This window comes from Cynocephalus volans, chromosome X, assembly GCF_027409185.1.
Source record: "Cynocephalus volans isolate mCynVol1 chromosome X, mCynVol1.pri, whole genome shotgun sequence".
NCBI lineage: Eukaryota > Metazoa > Chordata > Mammalia > Dermoptera > Cynocephalidae > Cynocephalus > Cynocephalus volans.
Window position 1 is genome coordinate 93,592,873 of NC_084478.1, and position 12,208 is coordinate 93,605,080.

General features: G+C 36.4%; 1 pseudogene; it reads right to left on the reverse strand.

Moving 5' to 3' along the window:
• Positions 1-7,266: 7,266 nt before the first annotated feature.
• On the reverse strand, positions 7,267-11,591 carry LOC134368140 (heterogeneous nuclear ribonucleoprotein C-like; annotated as a pseudogene).
• Between the last annotated feature and the right edge of the window lie 617 nt (positions 11,592-12,208).

The window sequence follows — 12,208 nt, forward strand, 5'->3', positions numbered from 1 at the left end:
CGTTATAATTTTATATAGAATTTATCAGAAGTTTTATTTATTTTAAAATTTGAATAACTAATAAGTACACTTAGTTCAAATAAAAAACTCAGGTTATACAGTGAAAAGTCTCCCTGCTATCTCCATCCCACATCTTCCCAGTTCTACTTTATCCCATCCTACACAAGTGACCATTTTTATTAATTTATTCTATATTCTCCTAGAATTTCATTATGCACACAAGAAAATATGGAAATCTATTCTCATTTTCCTCAATTTTTACAAGAAAACATAGCTTACCTATACATTAACTAGTAGCTTGCTCTTCTCTTAATAATATATCTTGGTATTATTTTCTAAGCAGTACATTGAGAACATCTTCGTTCTTTTATTACAGCTGAATAATATTCCATTTTACACATGCACTGTAACATAAACGGTACTCCTTTGGCAGAATTTTGATTATTTCTGATGTTTTCCTATTAGAAACAAAGCTGCAATGGCCATAAAAAATAATGAAATTCTGCCATTCGCAGCAACATGGATGAACTTGGAGAAAATTATATTAAATGAATTAAGCCAGGTACATAAATAGTAATACCACATGTCCTTATGCATAAGTGGGAGCAAAGGAAAGAAGGAAGGAAGGAAGAAGGGAGAGAGGGAGGAAGGAAGACCGACCACATTACAATGTTGAACGTTCAGAGGGAGAGAATAGACCTATAGTTACTGGAAGTGGGAAAGGGGGAAGGGAATTAGGGAGTAATTGGTTAAGGGACACAAAGAATAATTATGACCTGTAAAGGTGTACATGCTAATAATATTGATTTGATCATCACATACCTTACACAAATACTGATATTCAAATCTGTACCTCATAAATATGTATAATCAGTTATGTGCCAAATCAAAAAAAAAAAAAAAAAAAAAGCAAATAAAATAGGTAATTTGGCAAAAAAAAAAAAAAAAGAAACAAAGCTGCAATGAATAATTTTGTATATATGCCATTTTGCATGTGTGCTATTGAGATGTGCATTAAATTCCCAGAAATAAAAAAGCTTTATCAAAGGATAGATAAATTTGAAATTTTGATTATTATTATCAAGTCTTATACTAGTTTACATTCCTACCAATAGTAAAGAGTATCAGTTTCCTCACAGTCTGGACAGCAGGGTATGTTATCAAACCTTCATGAATTTTTGGTATATTATAAGGAAAAAATGCTAGACCAATATTGTTTGATTTGCCTTTCTCTTACGTACATAAGTTTGGTTGAGCAACTATTCTTAAGTTTGAGAATTTTCTGCATTTCCTTTTTCAGGAACTCTTTATTCATATTCTTTGCCTACGTTCCATTAGGTCATTGTTCTTTTTATTTTTTTATTTTTGAAGCTACTTATATACTAGAGAAATTAGAAATTAGCTCTTGATCCTAAGAACTGCAAGTAGTTTTCCAGCTGGGCCACCTGTATTTAAAGTTTGGTTATGGTATTTTTAGCCATGACAGTATTTTTAAAAATATAGCTTAATTATGAATCTTTTCTTTCATGGCTCATAGATTTTGAGTCATAATTTGGAAGGCTTTCTCCATTACGAGGTTTTAAATAAATTCTTCCAAGATTTCTTTTAATACTATTATGGCTTCCATATGTAGGTCTGAATGTGTATTTCCAATTTTACATCCCCCAATTCCAAATGTGCTTTACCTTTCAGTGAACAGCATTTCTGTCATGTTGATCATCTTGCCATTAAAAAAAAAAAAAATCCTCTACTTTCTGTTTCTGTGCTTTTGCTTAAGAAAATCTTTTTTTGAAGGATATCATATCTTCCCCCCAAACCCATAACTATCTCTGAGGTATTTAAGGCCCATCTAAACCCACAAATCTTCCATAAATTCTTCCTCTGATAGCCTAATCCCTCCCTTTCCTAATCACTAAATTATTTGCACCTCAACTACACTACAATACTTATCAAGTCTACCTTTCAAAATATGTTGTGTATTGGTTTCCTTCAGCAGAACAAAAGCCCGTACAAATCAGGGACTGTGACTTGTGTATCCTTTAATAATACATACACCCAACATAGTATTTTCCAGATAGTAGGTTCTCATATATTAAATTGAATTTTATATCATCATCTATCCTCCTTTTCCTTTCTCTTTTTTTCTTCTTTTTATTGTCCCATTTTTCATTATTCTTACTTTTTTACCATCTAACACAGACAGGTTTCAAAATCGATTTTCTTAAAACACCATTTCCACCAGCAAATACAACATCAAGAAACACCTCAACATAATTGTTTTCTGTATATCACCCCTAATTTCCTGGACCTCCTCCCACAAGCCACACAGTTTGAGTCATAGTTACAAATAGAAATTCTTTATATATATGCAGTTTATAAAAGAATTCACCCATGTTTTCATCCAGTAGTAGTTTGGTTTCATATTTTTACATTTTGATTGCTGTTCCATTTAGAGATTTTCTTTCCTGTGTATAGTGTAAAAAGTAAATTGATATATCTTAATAAATATTTTCCTTTTTGGGGGGACACCTTTATTTGCTCTCTGATATACTAATCCATTTATTTTTTACATTATTTCCAATAAATTGAATATGTCTTTCATCCTGAGTATTCATATTATTCTTCATCCTTCATATCTAACAATATTCTTAAAATTGATGTGTTTACACTAACATTCTTCCATGGAAAATTTCCCCTAGTAAACAGTGGAGAGCAATAATACACATAATATCATAAAATTGTGGCTGCCTTATAGTTCCATCTAGCCAATATTTCCCAAAATATACTTAGGACTTCAAAAGGTGCATTAGTTGGAATGCTTTGGGCCATTAATATCAACTGACTGGCTCAAATAACTATGACTTAAACAAGAAAGAATTTAATATCATATTTTTTACATTTTACTGGTTATGCATATTCATGGGGTACAAAGCTGACTGTCACCACTTGTGCCCAAGATAATATCATATGTAACTAGAAGTCGTAAGGTAGGAAACTCCTGAAATGGTTAATGAGTTCAACGACATGAAAGACTTAAGTTCTTTCCAATTCTGGCTTGCCATCTTCCACACACTAGTTATGTTTCCCTTCATAATCACAAAATGATTACAGAAAGTCTAGATGTCATATGAAGACAGCAACATAATCAATGAAAAGAGAGTGGGGGAAGCAGTTACTCTTATACAACTGTATCTGTTAGAGAGAAAAAACTTTTCCCCGAAGCCACCAGAACACTTCCCTTCAAATCCTGTAGTCCAGAATTGGATCACAACCATCAGCCCATGCCTTAGTTGCAGGGAAAGTCAGAAACAGTGATAACTGGCATTTTCTATCTTGCTAACTGAAGGTGGCTTCTATTTGCATAGAAGAAAGGGGATCAGAGCCCTGTTGTTGGATAGGTCTCCATAAATGTCAGCCACAATATGTTTTCTGTTAAAAAGGTTTCTATGGTCACGGAAGTTGGCGAAGTAATAGTTCAAAGATAAACAGGTTTCTTTACGGGAAGATTTCTAAGAGATTCTATTATAGTAATGTAAATTCTAACTCTCAAAGAGGGAGATATGCTGGGTAGCTGGTTAAACTTAACTGGCTGCAGAAATATTTTTATCTCAGACCTACTATTAATATTTTATTAACAAAGAAGCAATCAGAACAAAACAAAACAAAATGCTAGTGTTCTGAGGAAAACAATTTGGGAAATGTTCGTCTAAGCATATTCTGCACATATGTTATGTATTTTTGTATGAAAAGTTTTTAACTTCCATGAAATCAACTTTCAAATGTATTTCACGTTTGTGTATAATAAGTTATGCTTTTGATCTTCCTTTTATATATCAGATTCAGACTTTTATATATATAGTTGCCAGCCAAAGGTTTGGTCCAGTTGGGGAAGGCTTGCTGTTTTTGTCTATAGAGAATGTGGAGTTACCTAAATATTTTATTATTATACTTTTCTATATAAAAATAGGTAGGAAGTGGGAAAATTAAAGTGCTCATACTAGTGAAAAATGTGTAGGTCTCATAAGTTCCATGGAAATGTTTTACAGCAAAGGAAGTGAGTATTTAGTTAATTGAATGAAGGGAAAAAGTTAAATATTGTACATAATACTGTTATGTCATTGAAAATTGTTTCTGAATACAGGGTATAAGTGGAGATTATATCATTGTTTAGCTCTGGGAAATGAATTTCTCTACCCTGTGGTATTAACTCTTGTCTGTCCTGAACCTACTATCCACCCCATTACACAGCATGAGAATCTAACTTTCTAAAGGCACTCCAACGCTCTTCTGTGACCCAATCAACCCCATTCAAGCAGAATATTCATTCTCTCTTGACTGGTTAGTGCATTTGGAGCATATTACTTGGAATTAGCTTTCTCTTTTTTCTCGGCTCATGAAGAGGTAAATCTACCTAACTAGCAATTTTAACTTTAGTGACCTTTGGTATTAGGGCTTTCTCTATCGCCTAAGGACTCTAGGGTCTGGGAGGAATCCAAACATATATTCAGAGCACTTTTCCCTCTTGATACCTGTCAATTTCTTTCCTTGTCTCCACTCTGCTTCTTATTTCCCTGGTTTTGCATCATACTGCTGCAGTTCTCTAATAGCCTAACCTGAACTTAAACTTGCTGCCCCTAATCTTGAGTAGTATTGCCAGCTAGCTACAATTCCAGAGGAACAAGGCCCAGTCCCTGACCCAAACCTGTCTATTGCTCTTTCTTCCCTCCTACTGACTCCTTCCTTTTTTGGCTTGAGAATTTATTTAAATCATCATTTGACATACTCTAATTTATTTTAAGTCTTCAGCTTATGAAAATTTAAAATAAGTTGGTTGCCTGTTAAAGTTTATCTTTGGAAAAACAGGCAAATGGGCATAGCAATAATTCCAAAATGGGTACAGATGAGTTGTAGGGAAACATATCAGAATCACTTGAGAAGAGTGAATTATCAAACTGCATAACCCTTTCTTCCCCAGATTCTGATGCACCCACAAAGGCCCTGTGCACACCTGCCCTCACTCTTCACACTTCATGCATGTAAATTACTGCCTAGTGAGCAGCTGTTATTGATGGAAGTATATTGTATAACTTGATTATACAGGAACTGAAACAGATTGAGAACTATAGTGAATTCTTATAATTTTATGTTACCTCAGCATCCATTTTGAATATAGATTTAACTTTCTCATACCAGAAGAAGTGTTTAGTTACCCTCGACAGTTTCTAGTTCTCTGTTTCCTCCCAGTTCCCTAATGTGGTTGATCCAGGTATCTGCCTGATACAGCCACCTTCTGGTGGCCACTTTGCTATGGGACAGCTACGTACAACCCACTTGATTCGCTCCACTGACCCCCCACCCCACCCTATGGACTGTGCAGGTATGCCACAGAGACTGCCTCTTGGTCACAGTGTGAATCCATGGAACTCATGTGTGCTTACTCAAAATCTACCAGTTAGATTTCCTTGCAGAAAACCTGCTTGGGTAACACTCTGAATCCCAGTAAAGACTTTGGCCCACTGTCCTTCACTTTCTGTCTCTTGCTTCCCACTCACAGGTTGAGAGTGCATATCATGCACAGCTCTCAACTTCCCACTGTCCTTGCAAGATGTGCTGCCCTCTTCTCTACCATATCTGTAAATAGTACACTACTTATGTGATTTCATGTGTTTTGTTGTGTTGCCTCTTCTGTGACTCAACTGACCAACACACCTGAACCTTACTTGACTCCTGGTCAGGGCTGTCCTTAAGAGTGGCTATTTTGATAGAAATAAACTGGACACAGGTCAGACAAGAAACACAAGGGAGTCTGCCAGTATAAAGAAGTTTCTTGTGAGAGGGATATCTAGTCACGGGTTGGACACTTAGGCATTAGGCCACGCACCAGGTTGAAGAAGCATCCAGGGACAGGCACACTGTAAACATCCACGACCAAATCCCCTGGAGCGCTATCAGGGCCAGGCTAGAGTTTATAACCACTCTCCTGAGAAAGACCTCAGACCAAATTAGAGGAAAATATAGTAAAAACCATTGGCCAGTAACTTGCAACTAGGTCAGAATAAGTACAGAATTTACAGCATTATTAGAATTCATTTATTTAGATCACAAACACTACTGTGGACAAGGTGCGGTGGGTTATTCAGATCAAAAGAATACGTTGATCCTTTCTTTATAATTCACATTCTAATTGGGAAATGAAATACATAATAATAATTAAATATTAATTTATTATTATCTTGAAAGAAGGTAGAGTTATGCTTTTTGTCCTTTAACTTTTCTCTCTACTTGTGATGAATAATAATGTATTTAAAGTTCTGATTTTATCTGGACCAGTTTGGTGCTAATAAGCAAAAAGAAAGCAATTATAAATGTCATGCTATGATTGAGCAGGTGAAGTGAGGCTTTCTTACAGTGAGGACACCATGGCAGATGAGAGAGACACACACATCCTTCAAAGAAGGCCAGCTTCTTAATGGAATTTGATCATTCAGAACTTGTTCTAATCCCAATAGGACATCAAATGCCGCATTATAATATCTTTACTGAAACCTCTGCTGTTCCATTTCTAAATGAAGTTCCCTCTCCTTTCCTTCCTTCCTTTCTTAGTTCATCTTCCTTCTTTTTTTCCCTCCAAATTCCTGGTTTAAAAAAGATTTGCTAATTTTGAGGAAAAAAGGTCCCAAACATCAGGCTGTTCACAAAAAGAACTTACAATATTAACTTTAGAAAAAAAATCTTAAGAATATTACACTATTTTTCTAGAGGACACATTTGACATCCCAACTATCATTCACAAAAATGCATTGTTACATTTGTGTTGAACAGCCCCACACAGCACTCTTATGTGCAGTATAGCATGCATTTCTCCTATTCAAAGCTGCTCTCAGGTTCTACTCAACTAAATGAGATTGCCTTTGCAGTTAGGGAAACCACCACTGAACTCTTGTATGAATAGAAAAAACTATCCTCCCTGCATAACAAGAGATTATTTTGGAGGCGGTTGATTAAAACCATACATCCTTTTTATTATTAAGTTATAAAAGGATATCAAAATTAACAGCAAAAATTACATGCTAAGATAACAAAACTACTAGGAACATCTAAGGAAGTGAGATTGGCACTAGGCTCAGGACAATATGAATTAATGAACATGGGAAGGACAAGGTGAGGAGAACAGTGAGCAACTCCTGAAGATAATAGAGGGGAGGATCTGGTGAAAATGTTTACCTTAGATAAGTACCTAGGTAAAAAAGTAATGGGATAAGGTTTCTAAACCCCACTATGTACTTCAGAGTCATCCTCGCCATTGGTGCTCTCTGTCATCCTCTCCTTCCTCAGCCTCTTTTTCATCATCCTTGATCAACTGCTGGTCATCTCCCTATCTTTATTATCATCATCATCCAGTAGGTTCCCCTTCTCAGCAGAGTCATCTGCATCCCCTTGGCTCCATCTTCACATTAGTCTCATCTTTCTTCAGGGTGCTGCTTCTTTTCTGATATGTCATTCTCTATCTTTCCTTGTTTGCTCTGTTCCTTTTAGATTTTTCCTGGCTTTCCAGTAAAGAATGCACTTTTTGTTTTATCTAGGTCAACTCTTTCTTAATGGTCTGAAGGTAATCTCTTTTCAATTTTCCAGACTGGAAAGAAGATCCCTGCTGATCATTCTTAAAGTTGAAGCCACTTTTGCCCCTTCTTGAGGTATTCCCTGATACATGCCAGCATTTCCAAAGCACTGAGCAAAAGGAGGAGGAAGAGGACCATGTGCTGTGTAACTGTATATCCTGTCATAATAATCCCTTGAAAGTCATAGACCAAGTCAAAAGAAGAGACGTACATCTCTGCAGATCATTCACACCTGTTTTTCCTCTGTTCAATTTTGACTATGTAGCCAGATTAATATCTAAAACCTGGCCAACAATCATTCTGCCATCCTTTCCTGCTACAGCAGTTTGAGCTTTTCTCTCAACATACTGAACTAATGAAAAACTCTTATGAGCATAGCAAACCACAGTTTTACTATACTTTGAGCAGAATGCCTTCACAGTAGACTTCCTGACACTAGTGTTGAAATTCCCAATGAATACACAGGAGTTCATTGAGAGAGAATCTTTCTTGTTGGTAACATTGCTGGTCACTGTGTTTGATGATAAGGTTTCTCATAAAGCTGAAAAATGTAGCTGAAGATAAAAAAAAAAAAAAATCACAGAAAGTAGGAAGAAAAAGAGATTTGATTCTGAATTTACCATTCCCATGACCTAAGTGGAGAAGCTGACAGCTGCTTGAAGTAAGCAACACAGCAACGATCACTCAGTCTTTGTTTCTTCACTATCTTTCTCTCTTTATCTCTTTCTTTCATTTTTTCCTTTTTCTTCTTCTCTTAACCATACACTTTCATTTAAACAAAATGCAAACTATGCAACCAACAAGGGATTAATATCCAGAATATACAAAAAAAAAAAAAAAAACCTAAGCAACTCAACAGTAAGAGAACAAGTAACCGACTTAAAAAATTAGCAAAGGAGCTGAATAGGCATTTCTCAAAGGAAGATATATGAATAGCCAACAGACAATGAAATAATGCTCAACATCACTAGTCGTCAGGGAAATGCAAATCAAAATCACATTGAGATATCATCTCACCCCAGTTAGACTGGAAATTATCAAAAAAACAGAGAATAACAAATTTTGGCGAGACTGTGGAGAAAAGGGAACTTTCTTACCAGTTTGGGACTGTAAATTAGTGCAGCCATTACAGAAAACAGTTTGGAGTTTCCTCAAACAACTACAGAGAGAACTGCCATACAACTCAGCAATAGCACTGCTGGGTATATACCCAAAGGAATGGAAATCATCATGTCAAAGGGATACCTGCACTCCCATGTTTGTTGCAGCTCTATTTACAGTAGGCAAAAGTTGGGTCAACCTAAATGGCCATTGACAGACAACTGGATAAGGAAGATGTGGTATATATACTCAATAGAATACTACTCAGCCATAAAAATGAATAAAATTCTACCATTTGCAGCAACATGGATGAGTCAAAAAAAAATAGGTTAAGCGAAATAAGCCACAGAAAGAAAGAGAAATACCACATTTTGTCACTTATAGCTGGGTGCGAAGGAAGGCAGGCAGGCAGGCAGGCAGGCAGGCAGGAAGGAAGGAAGGAAGGAAGGAAGGAAGGAAGGAAGGAAGGAAGGAAGGAAGGAAGGAAAACACCAAAACAATACGTTGAACTTTCAGAAAGGGAAAACAAACCTAATACTAGAGATGTGGGGGAGGCAGCCAGGGTGTGGATTTGGGAAGGATACTTCAGCAAAGGCATAAACAAAAATCATAATTTGTAATAATAATATGTTTATAATAAATAATAAAAAAGATTGCTAATATTTTATTAAAGATTTTTATATCTTTGTGCATCAGAGATATTGGCCTGTAGTTTTCTTTTTATGTTGCATCTTTGTCTGGTTTTGGTATCAATGTGATGCTGGCCTCGTAGAATGAATTTGTGGGAATGGCCTCTGTTTCAATTTTTTGGAATAGTTTCAAGAGAATTGGCATCAATTCCTCTTTAAAGGTTTTGTAGAATTCAGCAGTGAAGCCATCCAGTTCAGGGCTGTTCTTTGTTGGGAGACTGCTGATTACTAATTCAATCTCATTGTTTATTATTGGTCAGTTCAGGTTTTCTATTACTTCTTGGTTCAGTCTTGGTGGTTTGTATGCTTCCAAAAATTCATCCATTTCCTCCAGGTTTTCAAATTTGTTGGCATATAATTGTTTATAATAGTCTCTAATAATTCATTGGATTTCTGTGATATTGGTTATATTGCATCCTTTTACATTTCTGATTTTTTTATTTGGGTCTTCTCTCTTCTTTTTTGTAGTTTGCCTAGCTAATGGCTTGTCTATTTTGTCTGTCTTTTTGTTTCATTGATCATTTCTTTTTTTTTTTTTTTTTGTCCTTTTTTTTTGTGACCAGTAAGGGGATTGCAACCCTTAGCTTGGTGTCGCCCGCACTGTGCTCAGCCGGTGAGTGCACTGGCCATCCCTATATAGGATCCGAACCCGCGGCCGGAGCGCCGCTGTGCTCCCAGTGCTGCACTCTCCTGAGTGAGCCACGGGGTCGGCCCTTCATTGATCATTTCTATCATTTTTTTGTGTCTCTATTTCATTTAGTTCTGCTCCTATCTTAATTATTTCTTTCCATCTACTAATTATGAGATTGGATTGTTCTTGTGGTTCTAGTTCTTTGAGGTGTAGCATTTGAGGTTGTTTACATGAAGTCTTTCCATTCTTTTGATGTATTTATTGCAATAAACTTCCCTCTTAGTACTGATTCATACCATCCACTGGTTTTGGTATGATGTATCTTTATTTTCATTAGTTTCAAGAAATTTCTTGATTTCCTGTTTAATTTCTTCTTGGACCTGTAGGTCATTCAGGAGCACATTGTTTAATTTCCTTGTATTTGTATAGGTTTCAGAGTTTCATTTGCTATTGATTTCTAGTTTTAATCCATTGTCCAAAAATATATTTGAAATGATTTCAATTTAAAAAAATTTCTTGAGAATTGATTTGTGCCCTAATATGTGGTCTTTATTGGAGAGTGTTCCGTGTGCTGATGAGAAGAGTATATGTTCTGTACTTGTTGCATGAAATGTTGTGTAGATATCCGCCAGGTCCAATTGGTCTAAAGTGTAGTTTAATTCCTGTGTTTCTCTGTTGATATGTTACCTAAATGATCTGTCAAGTGCTGAGAGAGTGGTGTTCATGTCCCCTACTATTTTGTTGGAGTCAATTCTATAGGTGGGTCGAGCCACGCCTAAGCCCACTTGAGCCATGACTATGGCAGCCAAGGAGTGCTGCTCTGGAATGTGGAAAACAGAGATCTAAAGTGGCTCTGGGCAGTGAGCCCATGGAGGGTACCCCAGGGCCATCCCCTGAAACCATTCTGCCCTCCTAGTGCTCTGGGTCTCTGATGGGAGAAGCAGTCTCAAAGATTTTTGAAATGCCTTTGGGCATCTTTCTCCCATTGTCTTGATGAACACCCTCTGGCTTCTTTCTATATGTACAAATTTCTTTTAAAAAGGGTTTCTGGGCCACATTCAAACTTGCATTTTCACTCTTTACATGGTCAGGTAGGAAATTTTCCAATTTTTTTCCTCTCTGTTTCCTTTTACATCTTACTATAAACAATGAAAGTAGCCATGCAGCATCCTAGATGCTTCGCTGCTTAGATATTTTTTTTTTTGCCAGACATCCTAAATTTTCACTCTTAAATTTTACATTCCATAAATCCTTTGGGCATGGACATAGTTCAGCTAAATTCTTTGCTACTTTATAAGAAGAATGGCCTTTCATCCAGATTCCAATACCTTGTTCTTCAGTTACACATGAGATTTTGTCAGAATGGCCTTTACTGTCCATATTTCTATCAAGAGTTTGGTCACAACAACTTAAATGATTTCTAAAAAGATTCCAACTTTCTCTAGTTTTCTCTTTTTCTGAGCCCTCATCAGAATCATCCCTAATTCTTTGTGTATGGCAATACAGGCTCTTTCTCACTTGCTCCTCCAAGTTCTTCCAGTCTCTACCCATTATCCAGTTCCAATGTCACTTCCACGCTTTCTGGTATTTTTTATAAGAACAATTCCACTCCTTGGCACCAATCTTCTGTCTTAGTTCATTTTTCTTCTGCTATAAAAGAATACCTGAGCATGGGTATATAGAAAGAAAAGAAGATATAAAGAAAAGGAGTTTATTTGGCTCACAATTCTGGAGGCTGGGAAGTTCAAGAGCATGGTGCCAGCATCTGGGGAGGGCCTTCATACTGTGTCATAACATGGAGGATGGATAAATGAGACAGGAAAAGGAAATTGTTCCAAACTTACTTTTATAACAAACAGCCTCATGATAACTAATCCACTTCTACTACAATGGCATTAATCCATTCATGAAGGCAGAACCCTTATGACCTAATCGCTTCTTAAACTCCCCACCTATTAATACTATTATAGAGGGGAGTAAGTTTCCAACACATAAACTTTTGGAGGACACCTTCAAGCCATCGCAAACATATTGGTTGAGGGTGTGTTCTCATTTGATGCTTGGAGTTCTCTTCCAAGCTCACTGGGTGATAGCAGAATTTACTTCTTTTTGGTTGTAAGACTGTGGCCTGTAGCTCATAGGAGCTTCTCATTGTTCCCTACCATGTG